The sequence below is a fragment of the Dasypus novemcinctus genome, chromosome 4 (assembly GCF_030445035.2).
Source record: "Dasypus novemcinctus isolate mDasNov1 chromosome 4, mDasNov1.1.hap2, whole genome shotgun sequence".
NCBI classification, from domain to species: Eukaryota; Metazoa; Chordata; class Mammalia; order Cingulata; family Dasypodidae; genus Dasypus; species Dasypus novemcinctus.
In genome coordinates, this window is record NC_080676.1 from 133,522,651 (window position 1) to 133,537,214 (window position 14,564).

General features: G+C 38.2%; 1 long non-coding RNA gene across 2 annotated transcripts in view; it reads right to left on the reverse strand.

Annotated features, from left to right (window-relative positions):
* Positions 1-1,196: 1,196 nt before the first annotated feature.
* The window catches only part of LOC139438825 (uncharacterized), a 98,770-nt gene continuing 85,402 nt past the window's right edge, over positions 1,197-14,564 (reverse strand). For both annotated transcript variants that reach the window (XR_011648550.1, XR_011648551.1), the window contains exon 3: positions 1,197-1,470. This is a non-coding gene — a long non-coding RNA (uncharacterized lncRNA). The remainder of the gene's footprint in view (positions 1,471-14,564) is intronic.

Genomic DNA, 14,564 nt, shown 5'->3' on the forward strand with positions numbered 1-14,564 from the left:
TTTCAGCATTAGAGAGAATTTCCCAGCTCATCTTTGGACACCCAACATGTCCCAGAAACTCATCAGGGACCTTCATTAGACTTTTATTGGGATTTAAGGCTGCACATGGAACCTAGACTAGTGCATCCCTGCAGTCACAAGAGAAACTCGTGTAAATTCACATACTATTGACAGATATCTCCCGATGATTCTAATTCCCTAGAGAACTCTGATCAATATATATATTAAAATAAAGGACAAGATTTTGTGATAAACATGCTGTCATCATTCAGGAACTACTCTTTCTTCAGAATTAGGAAGACAGAATAGCATCCCAGAATTATTTTAAAACCTTTATCTTTGTTAACTCTGTATCACATATCAGTACAGCCAGTGCCCCACACAGGGAGTCATGCAGCAAGATGATGACACATCAAAAGAGAGACAAGGGGAGAGTCAAGGTGAAGCACAGCAGAAACCAGGAAATGAGGGGGCACAATTGACTGGGAACCTTTCACCCTTCAGAGGTCTCCAGAATCAAATCCCAGTGAATCCTGGAGGAGAGAAAATGAAAAGAGAAGACAACACAGACAGCAAAAACAGCAGGGTGGGAGGAGGGGAAGGGGGAAATAAATAAATAAACAAATCTTTTTAAAAAATGCAATGAAGATGGATTTATTTGTTTACATTATATTTTCTCACAATATAATAAATGGAAATATACATTCTCTGGAAACTTTTCTCTAGATGGTAAAAGAATGTCATTTCTCTTGAATGTAAAATGAGTCCAGCTTGGTTCAGAGTATATATTTTTTTTAAAACTGGAAGGGAATAAAACGAAAGGAGCAGTAACTTTTGTTAGTAATTGAGTTTTTCTAATTATTTTTTTTTAATTTTAAGGAAGCTTTAGATTACATAAATCGTACATAAAAAATATAATGGATTTCCATATGTCCCTCTCTCTCCCCATCCCATACTTTCCCACATCAACAACATCCCTCAATAGTGTGGCAAATTTGTTACAGTTAATGAACATATATTGAAGCAATGCTGCTAACCATGGATTAAAGTTTATTGTTTACACTCTGTCCTGCACAATTTTGTAGATTATGACAAAGTATAAAATGGCCTGTATCCATCACTGTAATGTCATGCAGGACAACTCCAATGTCTCCAAAATGCTCACATATTACACCTATTCTTCTCTTTCCCTTCTTTCAGAATCTCTTGTGGCCATTGCCTTTGTATCAATGATAAGAATTCTTCCATTGCTAGAATAATAATAAGTCTAGTTTAGTCCATTGTTCATTCCCCAATTTTTAGGATTTAGGGATGGTGATGACCACTCTCCTTCTAATTGAGAGGAACTTAGATTCCATGGGGCAGATGGATGGAACTATCTTGCATGCAGTTGCAGACATTCTCTGTTCCTTGGGTTGGGCATTGTTCATAATCATCTCCTTGTTAGTTGACCTGGGTGAGTCCAGTAAGCTAGAAAGTAAATGACAAAAATAAGACACAAGGGGAATATATGGAAGAAAATATCACTGTACATACAAGACAACAGATCTTACACTGATGAAAGATACAATGTATAATTTTTAAAACTTTATTATTCCAAAATTTTAAAATTTGCATTTTATTGGTTATTTTAAAATTTATTATTTCAGTTTCTTATTAATTTTATTTGGTTATTTTTTTTACTTTATTTTTGGAGAGGTTTTGGATCACAGAAGGATCACAATAGTGGCAGGGGAGGATCAATGGTGCAGGGTGTCAGTGATGGAAGATGCATGGGAAGGGGTTAACCTGGGGCATGTCTCTAAGGCATATGAATATGTTGTGTTCATGGGGCATTGTCTTTATGAGTTGAGATCCCCACAATAACCAAAAGAATATTGAATTCCCATTCAGGAGTTCTGCTGCATTCTCAAATAGGATAGCAAGAATCCCCTGAGTACAAGGGCAGTGCCTAGCGAAGGAAGACAGACCATTACACTAGGCCCTTGATATTGATTATTATACTTATGAACTTTTTCTTGTGAAATTGAAACTTAGTCTAGTATTACATACTGCCTTGTGGCTCAAATGTGGCCCCTCTCTAAGCCAAACTCAGTATATGTGACAGTTTGATAATACTGATGAATTCCAAAAAGAAATATTATGTTTGTAAACCATTCTGTTCCTCTGGGCTAGTGATACCCTTAGATTGTATTGAATTCAGAGGTTTCACTTTTACTTGATTAAATTCTGACTAAGGTTCGATTGGGCCACATCAGTAAGATGTCAAGTCACAGAGAAAATGACAAGGCGGAGAAACAGTGTTTTGATCCTGGAGCCTGGGAAGTAAGCACACAGAGGAGCAGATGTGTGAGGAAAGAGAGAAGGCTCCATTAGACATGGCAGAGGCCCCAGAAAGAGAGACAGGCCATGTGCCTGACAATTTACAGCTGACCTTGTAGAGAGAGCAGAACAGGTGAGCCCAGAGAGAAATGAGCCTGTGGCTGTGATTGGAAGAAGCTGGGACCGCAGAAACATGGGAGGAGGAAGACTGAACCCTCACAGACATTACTTGCCATCTTGTATCAACACGTGGCAGCAGACTCTGGGTAAGAAAGTACATCTTATGATATCTTGAGTTAGACTCTTTAGAATCTTGTGACTGTAAGCTTCTACCCCAAATAAATACCCTTTATAAAAACCAACCAATATCTGGTGTTTTGCATCAACATCCCTTGGCTGACTAATACAGCACATAAGTACTATCTTTACCCCAGCAAGGGACATGACTCCCAGGGATGAGCCTCCCTGGCACAGAGGGATTATTACCAAGTGCCAACTAGCAATGCAGCAGGAAAAAGACCTTGACCAAAAGGTGGAAATGGTAAATACAAATGAGTTTTTATGGCTATCAGATTTCAAAGTGAGTTTGGAGGTCCTGCTAGGTTACACTCATGCACATCTCAATAGGATCTTATTGACTGCCACAGTAAACAATGCCTCAAATAGCAGAGCTCCTGAGGGCTCTAGAGACATTAGAAACTATAAAGCAGGGAAGACACATCAGGAATTTGGCACCCTGTCAGTGGGCCTTACTTTGGAATTTATGCTCCCCAGTGTAACAGAGTTAGACTGATTTATAGGATCTCTACACAGGAATTTTCTGCCCCTTTTATTGAATCTATAATCATCACTATACTTAATAAATACATGTCCCAGAGACTTAAATCTTTGATCCATCCATGTGCCATTTGAGTCCTGAATTTCAGCAGAGTTTTAATTGTTTTTTGAGATAATGTAAATCATGGTGATAAACCATGCTGCCTCCAAAAGTATCATATAGGTTGAGAATGGAGTTATAAAGTAGAAAATTAAAAATGGGCTTTGTGGGCACATAAAGTGAGATTTTCTTCCTCACCCTGTCTTATTTTTATGTCTGTATCAGACAATGTTTAGTTGCAGAGAAAAGAATGTACTCTAGTCAGTTTAGACAGAAAAGGACATGCTATGAAGGATCCTTAGGAAGGCTAAAGATTCTTTGTTGAGTTTCTAGGAGTTACTGTTAAAGCTACATTGCAGATTTCCATGATCCAGGGAGATGCAGTTCCTGCTGTAGTCTAGAAGCTTTAAAAGCAAGAAACTTCCTTTGAAATCAGGAAGTTGTTGCTACATCTACCAGCTCCAGAATCACAGTGCATCTGCCAATATCTGTACCAGTAACTGGATTCCTGATACTCTAACTCCCTAGTCTACATGTTCAGTTTGAAATGAAATATTATGCTAGTTCATTTTATTAAAGGACCATAAGTTCCATTTAAAACTCTAGCCTCAAAAGAGTCTAAGAAATATAGGAAGTTGGAACGCCTGTTGAGTAAGCCCATCCATAATAACTGTCATAGCATACAGTATACATACTTGCTCTTTTCTAACAGTTAAGACAGAATGCATACATTAATTATAACAATAATGATGAAGGTGTGGAGTTTCTAGGATATATTTCTGCTTTATTTAATGAAAAAGTAGCTATTATTTTATAAATTTTAGCCAATATTTTTGCTATCTATAAAAATTATTGGAGTACATTATTTATTAAAATATTAATAATTTATTGGATTTTTAAAGGAAAATATCAAATGTCTATGTTAGTTTGAAACAATCAAGCCTCAGTACCATTGATATTTTAAGCCAGGTAATTTTTTTTGAAGGGAGATGTCCTGTGCATTCTAGGATGTTTAGCAAGACATTTGGTCTCTTATTTATTTGGTGCCAATAGTACCCCCAGTTCAAAAATCAAACATGTCTCCAGACTACCAATTGTCCACTGGGGGACAAAATTGCCCCTTTTTTATTTTTTGCAGAAGTTATAAGTTTACAGAAAAATCATGCAGATAATACAGAGTTTCCATAGACCTCCATATAATTGACAATTTGCATTAGTGTGGTACATTTATTACAATTGGTGAAAGAATATTATTATAATTGTACCATTAACATAGCCCATGGTTTATATTAGGGTTCCCTGTTTGTGTTGCACAGTCCTATGTTTTTTTAAAAAAAATTCTTATTCTAGTCACATATATACAAACTAAAATTTCCTCTTTTAACCACATTCAAATATATAATTCAGTGCTGTTAATTACATTCATAATGTTATCAGTTACATTTCAGCAATGATGTTGTGATAATCTCCAGGAACTAAAATTATCACTTACTTGTGAAAACACCACTTTCTCACAAAACTGAACCAAAAATTATAATAAAGTGCTGAAATACTTATCCCAGTTCTGACAAATCTGGGAGAAATAATTATTCATTAATATAATTTTTGCAATACAAATAATGATCTAAGTTGTATTTTTAATTCTCTCTCCTGGTTATCCTGGTGTTTGCTCTAGGTCAGCTATGTCCCATTCTTAAAGAAACAGTAAGGATAATGATTCTCAAATTGTTTTCTGCCTCAACTATCTTTAGTAATGATGACTCATAAGGGCAGAGAATTTCAGTGAGATGGAGGCAGTTAGAAACATATTCTTCCAGGAAAGAGTACTCAACTATGAATGCACATGAGAATCTCCTCAATATTCAATATTGATGTCAAGACCCCACTCCTAGAGAATTTGATTGAATTTGTCTGGAGTGGAGTTTGGACATAGGTACTACTTTAGAGTTCTGCTAATTCTAATGCACAGTTAGGGTTGAGAGACATTGTTGGAACAGAATATCCCTGGATTCTTATATGTAGGTTGCAAAAGCCCTGGATAATTTTTTTGTACCTTCTTTAAAGGGGATATCATCTTCCTAACTGTTAAGAAACACATCCTGAGAATGAACTGTCCATAAACCAACAAGATCCTTCTCTTTCTCTCTCACTCCTTTCATTCCCCTCAAGCACTCTGAGATGGAACCTTCCAATGCAGAGGAGCAAAGTTTTGCTGCTCTAGAAAACGATATCTTTCTTAATGTTGGGATTAAATCTGGGTAAATGAGGTCTGGTATCACTATCAATCAGAAATTGCCAGAAAGAATATGGAGCTAAAAGACAAACCTGTGTCTCTGAGCATGGCTTTAGGTTCATGTGGCTCATGGATCCATCTAGGACCTTGAACTGTTTCTGCCTCAGTGACCTATGGAATCTGGACAGCAAACTTCTGTGAACCTGGTCTTACCAGCTGCTATGCCAGTTCTCTACCTTAATTTACACATGCTCCAGATTACAAAAGTTCTTCCTGATAAGCACATGGAACTGTAAGAAATTTGGATATTTCTGTATCTCTTTTCTCATTTGTAGAATGAACTAAATAGATAATTTAAAAGGATTTCTCAAACATACTTGGCAAAGTGATAAATTTTGCTGGGAGCTTTAAAACCCCAGTGACAACTATTAAGTAAAATTAAATGGCTTGGGATCTTTCTCTGCCTTCAAAGTCAATCATGGTCTTTCTCATATCCCCTCTCCTCTTCTTACAGCTCTGTCCTTGGCATTTCCTCTTCTGAGATAGTTAGGGCGATAGATAGAGGGCTAAAAGTAAAGTTTAAGAGGTAAGGAATAGAAACTATTCAAGTAATAGATAAAAGAGGAAGTGAGATCATAGATACCAAATGCACATAAGTTTTTAAGCTCTAAACCAGTTTTAGTGAGGTGTCAACAAGGTCAAGTAGATAAGTACTAAGCTGATGGGATTCTGGTTACGTGGGTATTTGAGTTTGTAAATGGATTGCACACTACCGTCCACCAGCTCCTGAACACAGAAAGCAGCCACATATTCTCCTTTTCCCTTGACAACTCCTCTCAGCCTTCTCCTCCCTCAGAGAGTTATGAGTAATAACCCCAAAGACCCTGCAAAGATGTTCCTGACCCCCTCTATGAACAGGTGCAATCGTTCAAAACATACACAAATTCCACAGAGTAAACAACATTATGACGGCACTGCAATCGATCTCTCCGCTGCTAAAGAAGTCAAATCCACATGACCTATAGTCATGTACAGATTAGTTCAGATGGAAAAATGAACAATAGTGACAGTGAATCATGCAACAAATATGGAAGGCTCATAAATAAATACAATCCCTGCAGCTAGGGAACTCAGAGTTGAAATAAGAATGTCTGACAAAATGAAAAGAAGAAAAGTTAGGGTTATAAACTTGGGGGAAATGATCTAAAATAGGTTCACTATCTGTAAGTCTATTTTTGCCCTGGATGAACAATATCACGTGGGTTGTTACAGGAGCCAAACAACAGATATTGCCCAAATTTAGGGAGTTGAAAAATTTTGTTTTGAACTGACCCTTTACAAAGATAAAATAGGCTAGTTGTAAAAAAGGTCAAAAGTTGGGAAGCAGATTTGGCTCAATGGATAAAGCATCCACCTACCATATGGGAGGTCCAGGGTTTAAACCCAGGGCCTCCTGACCCATGTGGAGAGCTGGCCCATGTGCAGTGCTGATGCATGCAAGTAGTGCCCTGCCATGCAGAGGTGTCGCCCTTGGAGGGGAGCCCCATGTGCAAGGAGTATGCCCCACAAGGAGAGCCACCCTGCATGAAAAAAGCACAGCCTGCCCAGGAGTGGTGCTGCACACATGGGGAGCTGCTGAAAAGACTTCAAGTGAACACAGACCAAACAGTGAATGGACACAGAGAGCAGACAATGGGGGGGGAGGGCTGTGGAAAGAGAAATAAATAAAAATAATAAAAATTTCAAAAAAGGTCAAAAGTGAATATAATGTATGTCCAAAACTCTTCTATTTTTGTCCCTAAATGGTGTTATATTCTAGTAGTAACCACTAATACAAACTACTATGTGAATGTATGTATGCATGGGTATATTTTGCATATATATATAATTCCTATATATTTTATAGTTACTAATTTGCTTATATACATTCACATCGACTTTTGAGATAAATATGTTAATATCTTATGCTGTTATGCACATTCTCTCTTTTATACTCAATTATAGCCATATTTCCTGGGTTTATATCCTGGCTCCACATTTAACACCTGTGTGACCATAAAGTATGCTATTCAAATTTTCTGTGCCTCTGTTTCTCCTTCTAAGAAATAGAGAAATAATGCTATCTTCCTCGTCAAGTCTCTATGGGGATTAAATGTATTACCATATTACAAGTTATTAATGTGTTTTGATGTGTTGGATAATCATAACCAACATCATCATCATCATCATCTTTATTATCACACAGAGTGGATGGTGTGGTTTTCTGCCCAGATCCCTCTTCATGGCACTTCATGGCACACATATGCCCCTTACTGGGAAATGTCCTTGGTCACAGAAAACTGCCATGCACAAAGTTGTGCTCACATTGCAGCTCATAGTCCACAACTAATGACTGGCTGATATGAGGATACAAATGTCCAGGCCCTCTTGCCTTAATCTGTGCAACTATGAAGAGCCATCCCAGACCTAGAAAGAGCTCTCCACAGGATTATATTTCTCACCTTCTCATTTGACCAATCCCATTTTCATCAGTTACATTATACTGACCAGTGTAAATCCTGAATCTACACATCAGTAAATGTGTTGCTTACAGTTTCCTAACTCAGAGTCTGTATACAGGGAATCCAATCTAAGATAATTTGTTCCAGTAGTAGCCCAAAGGAACATGTCCTAAAATGGAAATTTTTGTTCAAATGGCTCAGTTGTCAATATAATGAGTGCACTATTATTATTAGTAGATAGAGTGTGGATAGCCCCTACCATGTTGTAGTGGTTTGACATTAAAATGCACTGGGACTAGGGAAAGTGAACTTGGCCCAGTGGTTAAGGTGTCCATCTACCACATGGGAGGTCCACGGTTCAAACCCCGGACCTCCTTGACCGGTGTGGAGCTGGCCCACATGCAGCGCTGATGCGCACAAGGAGTGCCCTGCCACGCAGGGATGTCACTGCATAGGGGAACCCCACTCACAAGGAATGTGCCCCGTAAGGAGAGCCACCCAGCATGAAAGAAAGTGCAGCCTGCCCAGGAATGGTGCCGCACACACGGAGAGCTGACACAACAAGATGACGAAACAAAAAGAAACAGATTCCTGTGCCACTGACAACAATAGAAGAGGACAAAAGAAGAACACACAGCAAATAAACACAGAGAACAGACAACTGGGGGGGGGGGGGGGAGAAGGGGAGAATTAAAAAATAAATAAATAAATCTTTTAAAAAAATGCACTGAGGCTACACAGGATGGGAGACCAGGGAAGGAGATGCGCTAACTGGTGACATTTTCTTTGGGGTTGGTAAGGTATGAGGAAAATGGTACCTACAAGAACAATGGAATGAATGGTTATTTCTGAATTCTACTGATTAATTAGAGAGAGTGATAGCTCAGGATGCTTAATCAAAACTTCAAGGCAAAATGTGAAAGCTGGAGTGTAGCTTTGGCATCATTTAAGGAAATCCTAATCTGCTACAGCTGGAAAGAAAACATAATGAAAGGTCATTTGCAGGACTTGATCAAACAGAATGGAGCATCAGAGAAAGTTAATTTAGTATTAGAATTTCTCCTACACCAAGGGTTTTTAACTTTTTTGTTCCACAGACTCCTTTGTCATTCAGGTGAAAACCATGGACCCTTTATTAAGTCAACACTATACTGTGTATTATTTGGTAAATATAACACACCTGCACCAACACATCCCCACAAGAATAATGCTTTTTTAAAATTTCAATTCAAGCTCATGGACTCCTTGTTAAGAGCCTCTGTCCTACACCAAGGATTTTATCTCCATATCAGGAAGGAATGGAACTCTGAAACTTGGATGGGGATGTCTGGGTAGATGGATTTGAGAACCTTAAACTCTCAAGGTTCCCAACTATATTAGGCTTGTAGAAGTGGCCCATGCCCCCTTGTCAAAAGATAGAACCACTTCTTCCCACTTAAGATCATGCAGAGCCCTAACATGAGCCAGATATATGATAATGCATGCTCACTCTGGAACTCTTGGTATCCAAACCAATAATAGAGATCAAATTTTAACACAGAGCACTTAAGGAGGTCCTGTGTGTGCTCAGTGAGGAGAGGATCTCTGTGCTGAAGTGGCTGCAGTTTCTAATTAATATTTTCTTCTAGGAGCTGGGAGAGTATTCATTGGACTGAAATTGGAGGATTCTAGATCAAGAGAGCAGAAAAGAATTTTGGAAAAGAAACAACTTATTAATATGGAATTATTCTGTTGAAATACAGGATTTAATATCAAGGATAGGATCACTGGTGATAATGCTAATAGAATCTGGGTAGGCTCCAGAAAGTTTGGAAGAATATAGTGATTCACACAAATGAAATAGAAACTGCAGGACTACTGAGGCATATAGTAAAGGAAGGGATCAAAAGACTCAGAAAAGTGAGAATGCTAGAGTGGATTACTATTTAAGATCAGAAAACTCACCGGACAACTATGTTCTTTGGAATGACCCTCGGTCACTCCATTTGTTAAAGTATTAAGAATTGTGCTGATGAAAGGATTATTAGCATTGTTGAGAAGCTCAGAGGTGGTAATCTTCTGTAGGTCAGGGTAGAGGAGGAGATGCTGTTACAGAACTAAACTCTCTGGTAGTGATGAAGATAATAGGGTCTTGAAATAACAGTGGCCAAGTAGGAGCATTGAATCCACAGAAGCAAGATGCATGCAATTTTGGCCCTAAATGGCAAGACGGAAAAAGAAACCAGGTGAGCTATAAGCAGAGATCTATGGAGATAGACAAAGTGTCCCTAGAAATACAGGAAAGTAACATAGCAAGGCATTATGCATATTGTTTAAGGAATCCAAGGCCATATGTATGATTAGGAGCCTAAGGGTTGAAGCTTCAATGAAAATCACGATCTCTCATCAGATCTATACATATAGAATATCTAAACAAGCATATTCAGTAGTAATTTCTTTAGTCCTTCCCCAAAGGGACCTGTGGCCATTCATTCAGGTAATATATAAATTAAGTCTTAATTGACATTGATAGGGATCAAAAATCATCATGGTCCCTGTATAAGTAAAGATACATGAGGGTCTGATGATAAGTAGAACTTTGGCCCAATCAGGATCACAGTGGATCAGTTGGGTTGTAATTTACCCAGTTCCCAAATATATAATTGGAATACACATAATTGATTATTAGTACCACCTGCACATTTGTTATTCATTTGTGTAAGAACCATCGTAGGATGTGTTTTAGAACCCTCATTCACAGGTATATTAGTCAGGGTTCTCTAGGGAAACAGAATCAACAAGGGATATCTGTTGATAGTAAGAGATTTATCAAAGTCTCTCATGTACTTGTGGGGATGTGCAAGTCCAGGTTCTGCAGGCAGGCTGCAACCAGGGGCTCCAATGAAAGTCCAATGAAGAGTCTTGATGAGTTCTTGGAGATGTTGGCTGTCCAAAGACCAGCTGAGAAAATTCTCTTTCAATGCTGGAATCATTTCCCCTTTTAAGGGATTCAACTGATTGGGTTAAGCATCACTCATTGCTGGTGGCAATTTCCCTGATTGATGTATTTATAACCAGCTATCTATGATTTACCACTGCAGTAAAGTCAATGGTGACTAAAGTCCATAAATGCCCTTGTATTTCAGTTGACCCAGTGCTTGCTTGACCAAACAACTGGGCACAATTACTGGGCCGAGTTGACACAATAGCCTAACCATCACACCAGGTATAAAATAAATATCGACACTTCATTCCAAGAGAAGGGGCATAGCTTAGTATTGTACTAAAAAATGTAAAGAATACAGCTGATATTGCTCCCTTCATATCACCATTTAATTCACCGGTTTAACCTTTAAAATAAAACAGACGAATCATAAAAGATGACCATGGATAATTGCAATCTTAACCAATTATTTGTCCTTATGGCAGCCACCATGCCATGTGTCATATTTTTGCTAGAACAGATTAACATATATTCTAGCTATGGTACATGGTCATTGAATATGCAACTCCATTGTTTTCAGAAGCAGATCATTTCATGTAGGATGAGTATTTTCCATCTTGACCCATGGCTACTTTTCCTCCCTTTGACATAATGTGATCTGAAGGAATCTAGACCACCTGAACATCTGGCAGAACATCACAGGTACACCAAATAGATGACATCATATTGATCAAACCAGGTGAACAAATACGACAAGTGCATTTGAGGCTATGGTAAGACATATATATCCCAGAGGGCAGGATATAAACTCTGCTAAGATTTAAGGATCCTCCAAATCAGTGAGGTCCTTAAGATTCCAGAAGATTGGGCCATGTCATAATATTCTCTTCAAAATAAAAGAAAAATGACTCTATCTCGCTACTCTTACCACTCAAAAGAAGCTCAATGATTCATACGTCTCTTTTGATTCTGAAGACTGCAAATTCTATAGCTGAGTATACTGTTTCTCATTTACTAGGTGAAATGAAAGCTGGCTGGTTTTGAGTGGTACCTAGAGCAAGAAAGAATCTGAAGAAGGTGTACTGCAGTTCATACAACCCTACTCCCTAGAAACATATGACCTGGAAGACACTGTGTTACTAGTACTATCTGTGGTAGAAATGATGTCTTATGAATCCTATAGCAAAACCTACATGTAGAATTGCTACCATGTGCAGGGTTCTGTGAAACCCATCAATTCATAACATATATAAGCCTTTGTAAGTTCAGAGGTAAAACAGGGTTTGGGCACAAGCAGGGCCAGAGGGCATGTGTAAGCTGTTGAAACAGATTGAGAACATATATGAACTCATGGACAGTGGTCTAACTGATTTGTCAAGGGATTTATAGAAGAAAACGTATAACACTAGGGATAAGGAAGTCTGAGAAAGAGGCATGTGACTGGAGAAGATAAAAGTGTGAATGAGGCATGAACATTTTTGTATCTTACATCATTCTTTAAAAGAGAGCTTTTATCATAAAAGATGCACAAAACCAAGTTGATGAAGTACTGTGACTAGTTCGCATTGGTCAACCCCTGTCCTCAACTACTGCATGAACAAGTAGCCATGGTGGCCATGATGGATAGTCCCAACAGTATGCATAGTCTCAACAGTATGGGCTCCCCTTCACTGCTTATCTAGCTACTGTCATTAATGAATGTCCAACTTGCCAGTAACAGGGAACAAAGATGAGTCCCTAAGACAATTCAACCATTAGTTTTGTAGCAAGTTCACTACATTGGAAGACTTCAACCCTGGAAGTAGCAGCAAATCATTTTGCCTTGTACTGAGAAATATTTCCTGTATGAGTTTGCTTTTTCTATACAGAGGGCCAAAGGTAGCATTAATTTTGAAGATTACAGAGTGTTTGATCCACTGACACGGAATCCTGCATAATGTCATTTTAGAATTAAGAAACCTCTGTATAGTAAAGGTAGTATGTGAATGAGTAAACAGCCATCCATTTATTCTATCAGACATCGTACCAACCACAATTTGCTAGGCTGTTAGGTTGGTAAATGGACCTGTTAAAAACATAGCTAATGTTCAATCTTTGAAATGATGCCCTGGGGAAGATAGAATGTCATCCTCTCGATTGTGGTATACAACTTAAATCAATAAACACTACATGGGCTACTATAGGAACCTACTGTGTCCCAGTAGGTAGAATACATTAGTCTGGAAGTCAAGGATATGTAGAAGTGACCCTGCTTAGAATCATTCTTAACGACCCATTTAGGAAAAATTTGCTTCTTGACTCTGCAAATTGCAATGTTACAAGTCCAGAGGTTCTGATTTTTGGGACCCAATAAAAATCCCTAGAACCTTTTGCTAGAGCTTCTGCCCAGTTACTTTGTACACCTTGTTCTAAGAGAATATCAAGCAAGGAGAAGAGTTCCCATCTTAGCAGGTATAATTGATCCTGATAATCAAGAAGAAGTAGGTATCTTGGAATCCCACAGGCTCAGTTCTAATGTTAAATGCATGGGTAGAGAATCACAGTCTAAGAAGGGCATGGAAACCAGTGGCTCATATATCTCATGATTAAATGTCTGGATCACTTCATCAGATAAGACACACGATCAGCAAAAATGTTAGGTAAGGGTACAATATAGGATGGTGGAAGCAGGTATAATGAGAATCTTTTGGGGTCTATCTAGATCAACTGCTGCACTGAGGATTATAATTCATCCCATTAACTCTTCTCAGGAAACTTGACCACGATACTGAAGAAGCACTTCCCAAATGGGACAAACTTACCATAGTCAGAATACATATCTGAACAGTCCAAGGGGTGGATTTCAGTGCATACCATGGTATATTTCCCAGATCCTCTGACTGGGGACAAAGCACTTATTGATTTAAACCATGAATGCCAGCATCTGACAGGTTTAGCTATACCTCAAACCTTGAATGTCCTCAACTACTTGGAATTCCCTCCCAAGAAAAGTCATGGCCAATGACTGCACAATGTAGGGATACAAAGATCCCTTCCTTATCTTGTCTCAATTTGGTCTAACTCTGAAAGTCTGTCTAAGGTCAGAGTTTCCTATAGTATCAGCTAAGGTATCAGTTATAATTACACTACCCAGTCCTTCTTTTCTCACTTCCTCACTCCTTAGTACACATTTTGCACTTACCTCTTCTTTTCAAACTATGTTACTGGCGAACCAAATCGAAGGCATCATATCATGAGTATCTTTCTATAACATTAGATAAATGTCTCATTAAAATGCCTGCATAGTTTCTCATTGTATTTATAATTTAATATAACATGATTAACTTAACCAATGAGCTAGATAAATTTTAGACTAGACCTCATAATGCTAGGAAGTGTAGATTATATTAGCAACCAGTGCACCAAAGATTTAGCCCCTCTGAATCATTTAAGATGACTTATTGTGGCTCACAACTTTAATGGTTTATTTAGCATAACTAAAAGAAGTTATTTTTTTCTAACAGGATTGCATGAGAAAATCACTGTTCCTATGCAGTAATGTATTTCTTTGATGCTACTATATTTGATTGATTGACAGCAGATGGTAAGTGGATGTGAGTGAATGATTAAGAATATGGCAGAACTTGTGGTCTGGAGAAGAAATGTAAAGTGGTAAAACATGAAGGACTAAGTTAAGGTAGCAAGAAATGCAAGTTTTAAACATCGAGA